This window comes from Oryzias latipes, chromosome 8, assembly GCF_002234675.1.
Source record: "Oryzias latipes chromosome 8, ASM223467v1".
NCBI lineage: Eukaryota > Metazoa > Chordata > Actinopteri > Beloniformes > Adrianichthyidae > Oryzias > Oryzias latipes.
The window spans coordinates 26,169,519-26,182,536 of record NC_019866.2 but is presented as its reverse complement, the minus strand read 5'-3'; the positions used below and the strand labels follow the sequence as shown (position 1 = coordinate 26,182,536).

The 13,018-nt window shown below is 42.1% G+C and overlaps 1 long non-coding RNA gene across 1 annotated transcript; it reads left to right on the top strand.

Moving 5' to 3' along the window:
• Positions 1-267: 267 nt before the first annotated feature.
• LOC111947716 lies at positions 268-2,567 on the top strand. Its single transcript, XR_002873610.1, has 3 exons — positions 268-454; positions 786-881; positions 2,238-2,567. It is a non-coding gene; the product is annotated as an uncharacterized LOC111947716 (long non-coding RNA).
• Positions 2,568-13,018: the final 10,451 nt, after the last annotated feature.

The following is a 13,018-nucleotide window of genomic DNA, read 5'->3' as shown; positions in this document are numbered from 1 at the left end:
GAGTTAAAGTACTAAATGTATCATATAGTTTGCTTAATACTCAAAAACTGTATTTTGGCCCATGGTTTGGTTGTGATTTGTGTTTCACAATGTCAAATATTTTAATATAACTGTTTTGTCTCTTCCTAAAACATCCTCTGAAATATTCTAGCTAATGCACAAACATTAATATGCATCCTAGATTACATATTGTGGACAGAGTACTGAGGCTATTGTAAAATGCAGCAGTTTTTTCAAGCTACCACTAGCTTGAAAAAGCTTTAAATTGTGTTTAACATTTTAATTTTTTTTTGTAGATGTGAGCTGAGTTTCATCGCATCACAAATGTCAACCTGTGAAAATAGCTTTATTTTGACCTGGACAGACAGACGCCACGGATGCTGATCTTGTTGAGACAGAAGGCAGCACGAACCGGAAGGCTCTATGCGACATTCTTCACCTCTATGATAAACAGGTGAGGTGTAACTGCATGGCATAATCCAGATTATGCATTAGTATAGCTAAAAGAAGGGGCTGACTTGGATCGGTTCATATTAATCATTGAGTGTTTCTAATTCAGTGACTGACTGTAAATGTTTACTTCACTGGAGAAACAAACATCAACGTTGATCCCAATGCATTTGTAAATATGAATGTAATGTCATCTTATGTTTATTGTATTTTTTGAAATAACTGTACAATTTTAAGATAATTAAAAAGACTAGATGAACTGAACTGAGCCAGACCAAAGGGTGCAGTCATTTGAAATATGTTTGCCATATTAATTTGTATTTGTCTCTGTGCAGCAAGAACAGACTGCTGATGTCAAAGGTACTCCTGTCCTGTACTGGCTTCCCATATACAAACGTGAGGAGGACCCACAGTTCTTCAAAGTTTGGAATGTAAGTACTTTATGATGGATAATGTTTTATTCACTAAATAGTACCAGTGACAGTGTGCTGGTTAATACTCCAGCGGTGTGGGTAATACAACTTAACCAGAAAGTCATGCCAAAGCAATGTTATGTGACAAAGCACATACTCTCCTAAAATATTGCACTCCAGCTCATCTGTGCTCCTGTACCTGACCGTGGACCTCGCCTCTGACTCGTCTGGGGCCCACAGCCGTCCCCTATTTCATCTGGATGACGCCAATCTGCTGGAATTTAAAAATGCAGTTGTTGAACTAGAAAATGTAATTCTTCTCTAATAGTTCTGGTACATCGCCTGTCCGTCCTGGGGGAGGAGTCTTTGTTTGTTTTTTTTAAGGAGTTTTTCCTAACTCTGTAAGAGGGTCTAACGGCAGGGATGCCCAGTTTAGTTTAGTCTGTTTAATTTAGTTTAGCCAATGCCTAATGTATTATGATTTCATTTTCTTGTACAATTGCCGGTATGAAGCCCATGGAGACGACTTTTGTTGTGACATTGGACTATATAAATAAAATTGAACTGAATCTCTGCTCTTAAGTTGCATTGGCAAGAAGGTGACATTCTTTCCAGCAGTTTGTGTCATTTTTATGGAGATGTTCTGAGCTGTAGTTGAAAAACTGCCCCATAACAAAGACACAACCTGGTGGAGAGTAACGAGTGCTAACTGTGAGAGCATGACATCAGGAAAGAGTTCCAGAGGGTGAATAGTAGGTAAGAACCTGGGGCGGATGGAATTCCTGGACGTGTCCTGAAAGGTACTGACCATCTAGCACAAGCTGAGAGTTATGTTGGTGAAACTGGTTAGGTGGAGGGAGGGGTTGGGTTTGGGTGAATAAATGTGATCCTGTTTTCAGGTTGTCATGTTAAAAAAGCTTTTTATTTTTTTGTGTACAGTGCCTTATGGAATGATGAAGACTCTTATACAAATAGTCTTATTTTGATTTCATTTGATTTCGTATTATATAAGCTCTGTTCTTCCTAGTCCTTTCCAAGCAATAAATCAAGCTCTACATGACTTTAGTTAATGATCACTGTATTTAATTAAGGAAATGTGATTTAAGTGGCTTTTATGTTTTGTTTTATTTTCTGTCTTTTTAATCCATGCATTTAATCATTTCTGTAATGAGTTTGATAAATATCTGTAAATTATTTATTGCTTTGACTACAATCCTTGAAATCATTAATTTAAATCAACTTTAATAATTTTCCTGATGTGTAATTTCTTTCTTCTCTTAAAATGTCAATTTCAGGTTGTAGTTTTTGCATAAAGTTTTCTTCCCTCAAACGATCAAGTGTCTTTAATACTACACTGTTTTTTTTTCTATGCAGATTAAAGAGTCACCAGAGGCAGACATCAGCAACACCTCTGTTGGCATTCTGACCGTCAGCAACAACAATACAAGTTCAGTGCATTTCTGTCCGCTCAGTACAGCAGTTGTGGTGGAAGATGAGCTTGTGGTAGGCGACATTCCTAAATGGGTATTTTTTTTAGCGCTAATGTTTGTAGGGAAAGGGCAGCCTAAGAAAATGCAGTTTTATGTGGGAAAAGTGTAAAAAAAAATGCTGATACACAATTTTTGCTTTTCTTGAAATGTAAGAATGCTCTTTTTTATAAAGTTGTATAAGGAAATGGTGTAAAAAAGATTGGTGCTCATTTTTTTGCTTCACGTGAAGACTGATGTATTTTTTTATGGCTTTTGCACTTTTTTTTTACACAAATTGTGCAGTGTTTTACATTTTCTAGTACCACAAGTTGTTATAATGTACTTGTGTAAGGTGGTTTAAAAATAAACTTGCAATTACAATTCTGCCTCAGTTTTTCTTTTGTAAGAATGGCCCTGACTAAGAAGGACAAATAAGACTAGTTTAGACTGATTAATTTTGAGATGAGATATATTAAAGTTTTTTAGTTAATTAGCTAATGTATTAAGGTTCAATAAAATCAAAATATTCTAGTTCAGTAAAGTAAGAATCTTTATGTTAGTTAAATAAAAAGTTATAGTTTATTTTTAGTTAAATTGTTTTATTTTATTCAACTCAAAGATTTTAAGTTCAAATAACTTATACTTTTTAACTAAGATAACTGAAAAATTATTATGTAATCTGTTTCCTCAAAAATTTTGAGTTCACTGAACTTATTCGGGTTTACAGTGTAGAATGAATGTTAATAAAAGATTGTTATTATACACAATTTTAGAAATTATGTTTTTTTTATTAACATTAAAAATGCTGGTAAGAACATGTTTTTCTGTTGCAAGGCATTATTATTAATAATGTGAACGCAGCATGAGAATAACGATCATTTTTGTAAAACTGAAGAAGAAATTGCAGCAGTGTGATAAAGGAGCCAATAGCATCATATTCTTCAGCCTTTTATGGCAAATAACATCCTTGTATATGATAATATACTACCTTGGGTACACAAAAGAATGATATTTTATGAAATATGAGTTCTTTTCAAGGCCAATTTTCCTACCCAAAAGTAAAACGACTAGATCTCTGAGGCTCCGCCTTTCACTCCTTGTGGGTCGTCCATTTCATGACATCATCCTAGAGTCGGCCTCAGCAGCGTGTCTGCGTTTCTCCCACGAAACAAACATCATCTGAACTTTTACTAAGATGGATGTGCAGATTGTTTATTGAAAATTAAATCGTTTAGCCGCTAGCTCCATAGAGAAAGTGGGAGTGTCTGATAGCCTGGGGCGGGGCTGGCAGCACAGACTCTTCGTGGAAAGGGCGGTTCTCACTTGTCTACATCAGTGTTTTTCAATCTTTTTGAGCCAAAGCACACTTTATCCTTGACAAAACTCCCGAGGCACACCAGCATCCAAAAATTGAAAAAAGGAGAAACACTATAGTCTGTATTGATGTACAGCCCCTCCACAATCTCACATGCTTTTATGTGATAATTGTGGCAGAAAAAGCTGGAAGTTGCAGCTGTTTTTTCTAAAAGTTGTAATAAAAGTTAAGTAAGTTTTTAGTAATAATTTTCAACTAAATTATTTGAAATTTTACCCTGCTAGTTATTTTTCCTTCATTTTATTAACATGCAATTTTATGTAACCTAACAAAAAACAAATCCATTATTTCTGAATAATGACACATATTTTTTTAGATTTATTTCAATGTTAGTGTAAAGACAACTGTAATTTTTGAAAAATATGATCACAATGTTTGATAAATTTTACACAAAAAAACTAACATCATATTTATGTTTATTGTAGCTGCACAAAAAGTGAACATGTTGAAGTTTTATTCGTTTTTCTTTTGTCTTAATCAGAGATGATAGAACAATTTTTTTTTATTTCTTTTTAGATGATTAAATTGTTTCAATTTAGTTCAATTGTGTCTGTTGGCCACTTCACCTTAATCCTGTTTCTTAAATGTTGTTCTTACTTCTTCTTAAGTTTAACATCTAAAATAACCCAGACGTTATTAGAAAAGTGTTTCAGTTAGAAAGATGACTTGGACCAAACTCTGGAATTTTTGGCTGTTGATAAACACAAACCTTGAAGGAGAACTAAACTGTTGACCTCTGAACTCTGATTTCATCAAGAAGATTGAAAAACTGACTCATTGTGCGCTGAGATGCTGTCACTTTAACCCAATGCATCATGGGAGATGTAGTGATGTCAGACAGACTCTCTTCTCTGAGCTTCATTGTTTTGTTCACTTGTTCCACGGTCTGACACCGGATTCTGTGGAAAGCTACACAGCTAAAGACGAGCTTTAGCTGGTATTTTTGTTTGAACTGAGCGACTTTATCAGCAGAATTAAGAACAAGGAAGTGAAGACTTTAACCACTTATGATTGGTCAGACTGATGACGTGTGATTAGGGGTCCAAGAATGATTGGTGGAGACAGTTAAAGGGGGGGGACTTTGCCGAAAACATTGCTGTAGCTGCGGCTAACTCGCGGTACTGTCAATGTATCAAAACTGTCTTTTTTTTTTTTTTTTTTTTTTTTTTTTTTTTTTTTTTTTAACTTGTCCTGTCCAACAGCTAGGCAAACAGATGAGAGCTGAGGGCCTCTTGTGTTGGACATATTTTATTTTAACAAGAGGGGTTATTCATCTTCAGACAAACCAAAGGTATGTCTGAATAAACCCCTTTTGTAATTGAGGCCAAACTTTATTAATTTCAATCATGTTTGAAAATCTTTGGTGTTGGACCGGACGGAAAAGGAAAGAGGGGAAGAAGAGAGAGGGACGTTAGAGAGAGGGGGGGGTAGGAGGGTGATAATAGGAGGGGAAGGGGGGTAAGACCATGAAGCAGCATAGAGCAGGCAGGTTTACTGGTTGTTTATCGTTACGGTACGGTTCAAATGTAGTACAAAAAGGGCGGGGCCTGTTCACACACACTCAAATATTATCAACACACCTGCTAGCCGCAAAAATGTCCACATGTCAACATGCACACAAAACAGATAGTGTTCACAAACGCATACCTATGCCTTTAAACCAACTAGTGTGAAATCTTTCATTCAATCATGCAAACTATTAGTGCAAAGGTGAGCTAACACCTGTGCTCAGGTGAGTGTTTATGTTCTTCTAAAATGGATGGTGGAATGTGAAAAGAAGGAGGAGGAGCGCCCAGCCACCCCCACACCCATACCCCCGCCGCAGCAGCAGCGGCAGCCGGAGCCCCCCCAACGCCACACGGGAACAGGCAGGGAACAACCGCCCCCCGGGCGACCAAGACCGCCACCCAGGCCAGGGCCAGCAGGACCGCCGCGAGGCCCCCAGAGCCAGAGAGCAGGGAGGCGCAGAGGGAAAGAGAGCGCCGCCCCAGCCCAGCCAGGAAAGCAGCCCCCCGCCGCGCCGGAAGAGCCCAACGCAGGGCCCCACCGGAGAGGGACGCCCACAGCCCCAGACGAGCACCCCACCACCACCCAGGAGTTCCGGGCATCCCCCCGCCCCGACCCCAGGTACGAGCCAGGACCCCCCAAGGGAGACCCGCTCCGCACTCCAGGCAGCCACCCACCCGGCCCACGGTTGGTCCAGGTAGGAGCAAGGCAGGGGCCCGCCGCCCCCGCCCAGGAGGGGGGAACCCCGGGGAAAAAAGGGCGGCCCACAAGGGATGTTATAAATATGGCCCGACCAGGCTCGGCCATGTTGGAAGTTTGGCGGGGCCCAGCGTCCAGGGGCAAGGACCAGGACCCACCCCCCAGGGACACGAACACCCCCGGCTCAGGTGTAATATGAACCCCCCCACCGTGCGGAGAGAGCACCGCCGGGCCCAGGGAGCCGGCACCCAAGGGACACGGCCGCCATCGCCAAGAGGCCCGCACCCCCCACCAGGGAAGGGGTAGGGGACAGATGGACCCAGGTCCCACCTTCCTTGTAAAATGTGTGTGCGTGTATGGGTGTTTGAGAGGGTGTTTGTGTGCATGTGTGTGTGTTTATGTTTGAATGTATATATTGAAGGGGGAGGGGTGTGTGTACTAAGGGGGGTGCAGTTAAAATTGGCGAGTAGGGCACTAAGGGGACATCTCCTGATTACTCACAGTGATGTCCCCTCACCCTCCACACCAAGGGGCCCTAAATGTCTAAGGTGCGGTTAAAATTGGCGGGTAGGGTGCCAGGAGGACATCTGCTGCTTGCTTGCAGTGATGTCCAAGCACCCCCCCTACCAAGGACCCTACATGTCTAAGGTGCAAATAAAACCGAAAGAGGGGGGGCCCACTCCATACGGCAACCATAGGAGGGGGGCCACTCCCAAGTAGCCCCCCCCCCAAGGCGCATCGCAGGCTAGACCCCCCACCCCCTCACCCTAATATGAGGTTATATAAGGAAGGGGGTAAGTTGGGGACAGCTGGTAGACTGTCCCCCGGTGGTCAAACAGCCGTCCCCCAGCCCACCCCCAGCAAAGGGGCCAGGGCCACCCAGCCCAGGGGCCCACCCCCGGAGGCGCCGACACCCCAGGCCCGGCACCACCCACCCCACACAGAGAGAGAGGAGCCAGAAAGCGTTGCCCCCCCCCGGAGCAAGCCCAGGCCCCCACCCCCAGACGCCGGCCCTAGAAGAGCTCTGGTCAGGCCTCGACGGGACCGAGGAGGCCAACCGGCCGAGGCAACCACTGATTGCCTCAGCGGAGACCCCGACCCGCTAGCCCCCCCCGACCCGTACTAATAATGGGCCCCCCCTCCCCCCCAGAACGCCCCCCCACAGGACAGGGCCGACAAGCCCCCCACCCCACCCCACCCCAGACCCCGCAGCCGAAGCGGGTGACACCCAGAGCGACCGGGGGCCCCGAGAGGGTTGTCCCGTCCCGTCCCAGAGCCAGGGAAGGGCTGATCCCAGCCCCAGGTGCAGATGGGCAGCCCATCCGGCGCCGCTGGGCCCCCCCACCCGAGCAGGGCCCCCCGCCAACCCCCCCCAGCACAGGCAAAGGGACCACCCCCCCAAGCCAAGCCAGACCACCACCCCACCCCCCCACCACGCACCCCCACACCCAAGCCCAGAGGACCACGCAGCGCCACAGCCCGCCCCACCCAGGCACCGGACCCGACCCCCCGACCAACGGAGCCCCCCACCGCCCCCGCCAGGCACCGGAAGCCCCGACCCCCACCCCAAACCACGGCAGAAGGGCAAGGAGCAGCGACGACCAAACCCTCCACCCCCTAAGTCATGGAGTCAACCACAGGAGACCAGAGAGACTGAATTCTTTCAAAGTTACTTGAGCTTTGGGCTGACATTTTTTCCAAGCTGATATGATCAAACAGCAGATTTCTGTGTTGACTTATGTTTATATTTTTCTTGTTTTTCCAATTTATTAAAATAGTTTTTTTGGCAATACAAAGAGTTATGAAAATGATAGATGCTAATCCTTCTTCTATATCGATGGCACTCATGTCACCAAGCACACAAAGTGACGATGAAGCTGTGATTGAAACCTTAAGCCAGACTGATAAATCGGCACATACCTGCTGCCAGAGAGCCTGGACAGGCGTGCAGAACCACAGTGCGTGCATGTAGCTGTCGGGTAGATTATTATCACAGTGCTCGCAAATGTCTGAGTTACTGAGACCCATCTTGAACATCCTCTGTCCAGTGTAGTAAATTCTGTGAAGAGTTTTGAGATGGATTAGCTGCAGATTTGGACTTTTTGTCAGTTTAAAGGTGTTTAGACAAAGTTCTGACCAGAAGCTTTCATCTGTGCTGATGCTCAAGTCTGCATCCCATTTTTTTGTTGGAAGGGCAATATTGTTATCTAAATTACATAAAAGTTTGTAAATTTTGGAGAGAGTTCTATTCATTGAAAAATTAATCAGAGTGGTAACTACATCTGGTAGCTTTAAATCGTCGTCTTTAATTTTATACTTTTTAGTAATACTTGATTTAAGTTGCTGATATTCCAAGAAGTTATTTATTCCATGTTTGTCTTGAAGTTCCTGGGGGGTTATGAATCTTCTATCAATAATTACGTGCTCTAGTTGTTTTATGCCCCCTGCTTGCCAAGCTGGGAAGTGAATCATTTTTTTGTTAATAAGGATGTCCGGGTTGTTCCAGATGGGTGTCATTTTGCACGGTTGAATTGATGATTTTGATATTTTGAGAAATTCCCACCAGGCTGTTAAGGTGGCATTTATATTAATGCTTTTGAAACAATCCTGTTTTTTAACTGTTTGGCTAATAAATGGTAGCTGTGACAGGTTGATCTTTCCACATAACACCTGTTCCAAGTCTAACCATGAGTTGGTTTCTGGATTATTTTTTAACCATTTTAAGATATATTGTAATCTATTTGCAAGAAAGTATTTGTGGAAATTAGGTAGTTCTAATCCTCCACAGCTTTTTGCAGATTTTAAAGTTTTTAGACTAATTCTTGCAGGTTTGTTGTTCCATAAAAAGCTTGATATGGATGAGTCTAATGTTTTGAACCATTTTAATGGCGGTTGTGTGGGAATCATTGAGAAGAGATAATTAACTTTGGGTAAGATTTTCATTTTAACCGTGGCTACCTTGCCCATAAGTGACAAAGGCAGGTTGGTCCAGCGTGTTAGATCGTCCTGTATGCTTTTCAGTAATGGGGTGTGGTTTAGCTGCACCAGTTCTGATAGTTTGGGGGAAAAGTAGATACCCAGATATTTGATATTTCCTGTTTTAACTGGAATTGTGAGTCTTTGTTCCATATTCCTGTTGAGTGGTAATAAAACAGACTTATTCCAATTAATGGAATAGTCTGATATGGAGGAGAATTCATTTATGATCATTGCTGTTTCATTTACAGAATGTAAATTCCTTAAAAACAGTAATATGTCATCCGCATAAAGACTAATTTTATGATGGCTGTGTTTGGTTTTTATTCCTATAATGCTCTCATTCTGTCTTATTGCTGCAGCTAAAGGCTCAATGAATATAGCAAAAAGAGAAGGAGAGAGTGGGCAGCCCTGTCTGGTTCCTCTTCCAAGAAAAAAACTGTTTGAAGTCTGTTTATTAGTTCTAACTGATGCATTGGGGTTGTGATATAATATTTTGATCCAATTGATGAATGCTTCTCCAAAACCAAACTTATGGAGGGCAGCAATAAGGAACTTCCAATTAACTCTGTCAAAGGCTTTTTCAGCATCCAGCGATAGTACCGTCATTTCCTGGTTTTTAATGGTGGCAAAGTCTATTATATTAACTAGTCTACGGACATTATCATCCGAGTGTCTGCCTTTGATGAATCCAGTCTGGTCGAAGTGAATTATGTGAGGAGTGATTTTTTCTATTCTCTGTGCTAGTGCTTTGCAGATAATTTTTACATCTGCATTGATTAGAGAAATAGGGCGATAGCTTGAAGGACTAGTGGGATCTTTGTCTGGTTTTAGAAGAAGAATTATGTTGGCTGAGTTCATGTTAGGTGGCATTGATTGGCTCTCATTAATAGATGTGACAGTTTTATAAAATGTTGGTGCCAGTTGTTCCCAGAATTCTTTATAAAACTCAGCAGGAAAGCCGTCAGGCCCTGGTGCTTTACTATTAGGCATAAGTAACAGAGCTTCATGAAGTTCAGACGGCGAGAGCGGAGAGTCTAAGTTTGTGATTTGATCCTCATTTAGCCTGGGTAGGTTTACATTATTAAGAAATGAGTCAATACTTTGCTCTGACGGATTGATCTGCGGTGTGTACAGGTTTTTATAAAAGTTTTCAAATTCGTTATTAATTTTGACCGGGTCATGGGTGACATTTCCTGTTTGGTCCATAATAGAGGTGATTGATGATTTTTCTCTGTTAATTTTAAGCTGATTAGCCAGAAATTTGCCAGATTTATTAGAGTTTTCAAATCTTTCAAGTCGTATCAAAACTGTCTTTAATAGAATCAAATAAACACAAAGAAAATAGTATTTTATGATTTCATATTCCTAACTACTCAGTGTTTTATCATGGCCTGTTTGGATGAACACAGATATCCTGGTAAACGTTTTAAGATCACTGAATGGGTTATTTCCTACAGCACACCTGACCATCTCCCACGACACACTAGTGTGCGGCAGTACACCGATTGAAAAACCCTGGGCTACATCATCTCTTGAGCACCACTCGTTTTGGTGGGTTGGGAGGGGCTGGTGCTCAGAGAGCAGGTTTTTAGAGTAATACTCAGATGTGTGGATGGATCAGAAAAACGCTTTGGGGTTTCTTTTGGTGAAGAATGAACATTATAATGTACAACTGAGCAGGGGCGAACCTACCCAATTTCATAGGGGGATGCGGCCACAGTGATACCAACAGACTGAACAAGCTGATCAGAAAGGTGGGTTCTGTCATTTTTTGCAAATGGGAAACTTTTGAAGCAGTGATGGAGAGCTGAACAAGCTCTTGTCCATCATGGACAATCCAAACCCTCCTCTCCACCCTGTTCTGGACAAACAGTGGAGCTCCTTCTCTAGGAGACTCAGACAGCTCCTCTCCAAAACTGTCCGATACCAGAAAGCCTTCCTACTAACACTGTACAATAATTCACAGGGCAGCGGATAACCTTTGCACATTTTCTCTTTTGCACATTTTTCTTTTTTGCTCATCTTTGCTGGTACTGTCTGTAAATAGCTCTTTAAATTATACCACCTTATTTGTTTACATTCATGTTACATTTTTTGTTTTTTACATTCTATTTTCTCTTATGTCTACTATTCTTCTTTTACTGCAACAGTGACAAACAAATTTCCCACGTGTGGGATCAATAAAGTCTTTCTGATTCTGCAGTTTTATTTTTACCTACCTCTCTGTGGAAAGTAAAACCTACACAGCAAAAAAAAGTGTCTGCACTGAACAGTGAGAGGCTCTCATTTCACTCTATGCGCGTGTGATGCGAATTGTACATGTGTATACTGACAATAAATGCATTCTATTCTATTTTATTTGTTTGATTTATGATTTAAATCCAACAAAGGAGCTTAGAATTTATGTTAAGTCCTTGCTGTGTTCCCTTTTGTACTGATGCTGCACTTTGGTTATTTATTTATTGGGTATTTTTTGGTGAATTGAACTGAGTGCCTGTTGTTGATGCTCCAAATGTATTTTCGTTGTTCCACTGACAATGACAAATAAATCTCTTGAACTATGTGGCTGCATGGTGGGGCAGTGGGTAGTGCTCTTGCCTCTCAGCAAGAAGGTCCCTGGTTCAAGTCCTGGCTGGGGGACCTGAACCCCCTCTCTGGGGACTCTGGCTTCCTCCCACTGCCCAAAAATATGCTTCATAGGTTCAGTGGTGACTCTAAATTGTCCCTAGGTGTTTATGTGATTGTGGTCCCGTGACAGACAGATCTGGATGTCCCTTGCCTTTGACCACAAGTGGCTAGGATAGGCTCCAGCAGCCCCATGACCCCAGAAAGGAACAAACAGATTTAGAAAATGAATAATGATTTATTTATTGATGGGGGACTTGCAGGATCTCTGCAGCCCGTTGATGAAGACATCGGTGTCCCTGAAGCTGTCAACTTCAATCCTTTCTTCCTCCATGAAACCAAGATCTCTAAGTCTGTGTGACGCTTCTCTCAGAGGAGGAGCATTTTTTGGCATTTTCAACGTTCTAATGCTAATATAACAGACTATTTTTATTCCTTGTTGTTTTGTGTGGAAACGAGATGTTTCATCTGGAGGAGGCAGCGCAGGTAACACTGTTTTAAATACCCTTTGGTGATCCGTGTGACAAATGGACTTCTGGGTATGTGAATGATCAGGATAGAATTAAGTAGCAGTCCTCTTCACCCAAATGTGTCTCTGAGCTCCTTATTTTACATATGGAACTCTGCATTAGCCAGACTAAGAATAATTTGGTTTTAAGGTTGCCAAAAAGTTCAGAATTTCTTTGTTTTTTAAACCTATCCAGTAACTGGAGTAACTGGAGCCTGGTCCAATTACCAGGTATACAGTCAAGTTAGTCTCCTTTGACTTCAATGTAAGAAATATGTAACTTTACATCAGAAATAAACAAACTTGGTAGAGCAGGGCGATATGGCCAAAAAATGAAATCTCAGATTTTTTCAATCCACATTAGATTCCATTTTAATCAAACTTTTTCTACTTTTTTTTATTAAGCTTCACAAAACGCTCCACATCTTTTATCTATGGGCATGGCTCTGGTAAACAGACATCTTTGGTGTTTTTTCTTAGTAATTCATGACTTTTTTCTCATAAATGTGTGTTTAAAGTTGTAAATTTATTAATTTTTAACACGTAAATTTACAGGAAAAAAGACATCTATTTAGCTTATGACTTTTCAAGTCATAAATATTGAACTTTATTTGTCTAATTTAACAGTTATGACTTTTTCTTGTGAATTAGGACTTTAAATAAATGTTTTGTTTGTAAACTGGCTCTAAATCTCCGTCGTTATAATACACAGCTCCAAAAATGGATATAGCGTTGTCCAGGCCCTTGAAGCCTAAATGAACGCAGCCGGAGCAGAAACAGGAGTAACAGTCAGACTGTCCACCTGTAGAGGAGGCGTGGCCTCAGCCTGACAACAACCACCTCTTTGTTAGCAACAGAACATCTCTGTCTGACATGACAGAGGGGTTTGTGTGTACGAGACAGGTGAGGGGTGTTGGGGCTCCAGGTACCTTACTTGGCCCCACCCCCTGCAGCTACAGGCTCCGCGGGGAGGGGAGTGGCCAGTCAGAGCCGC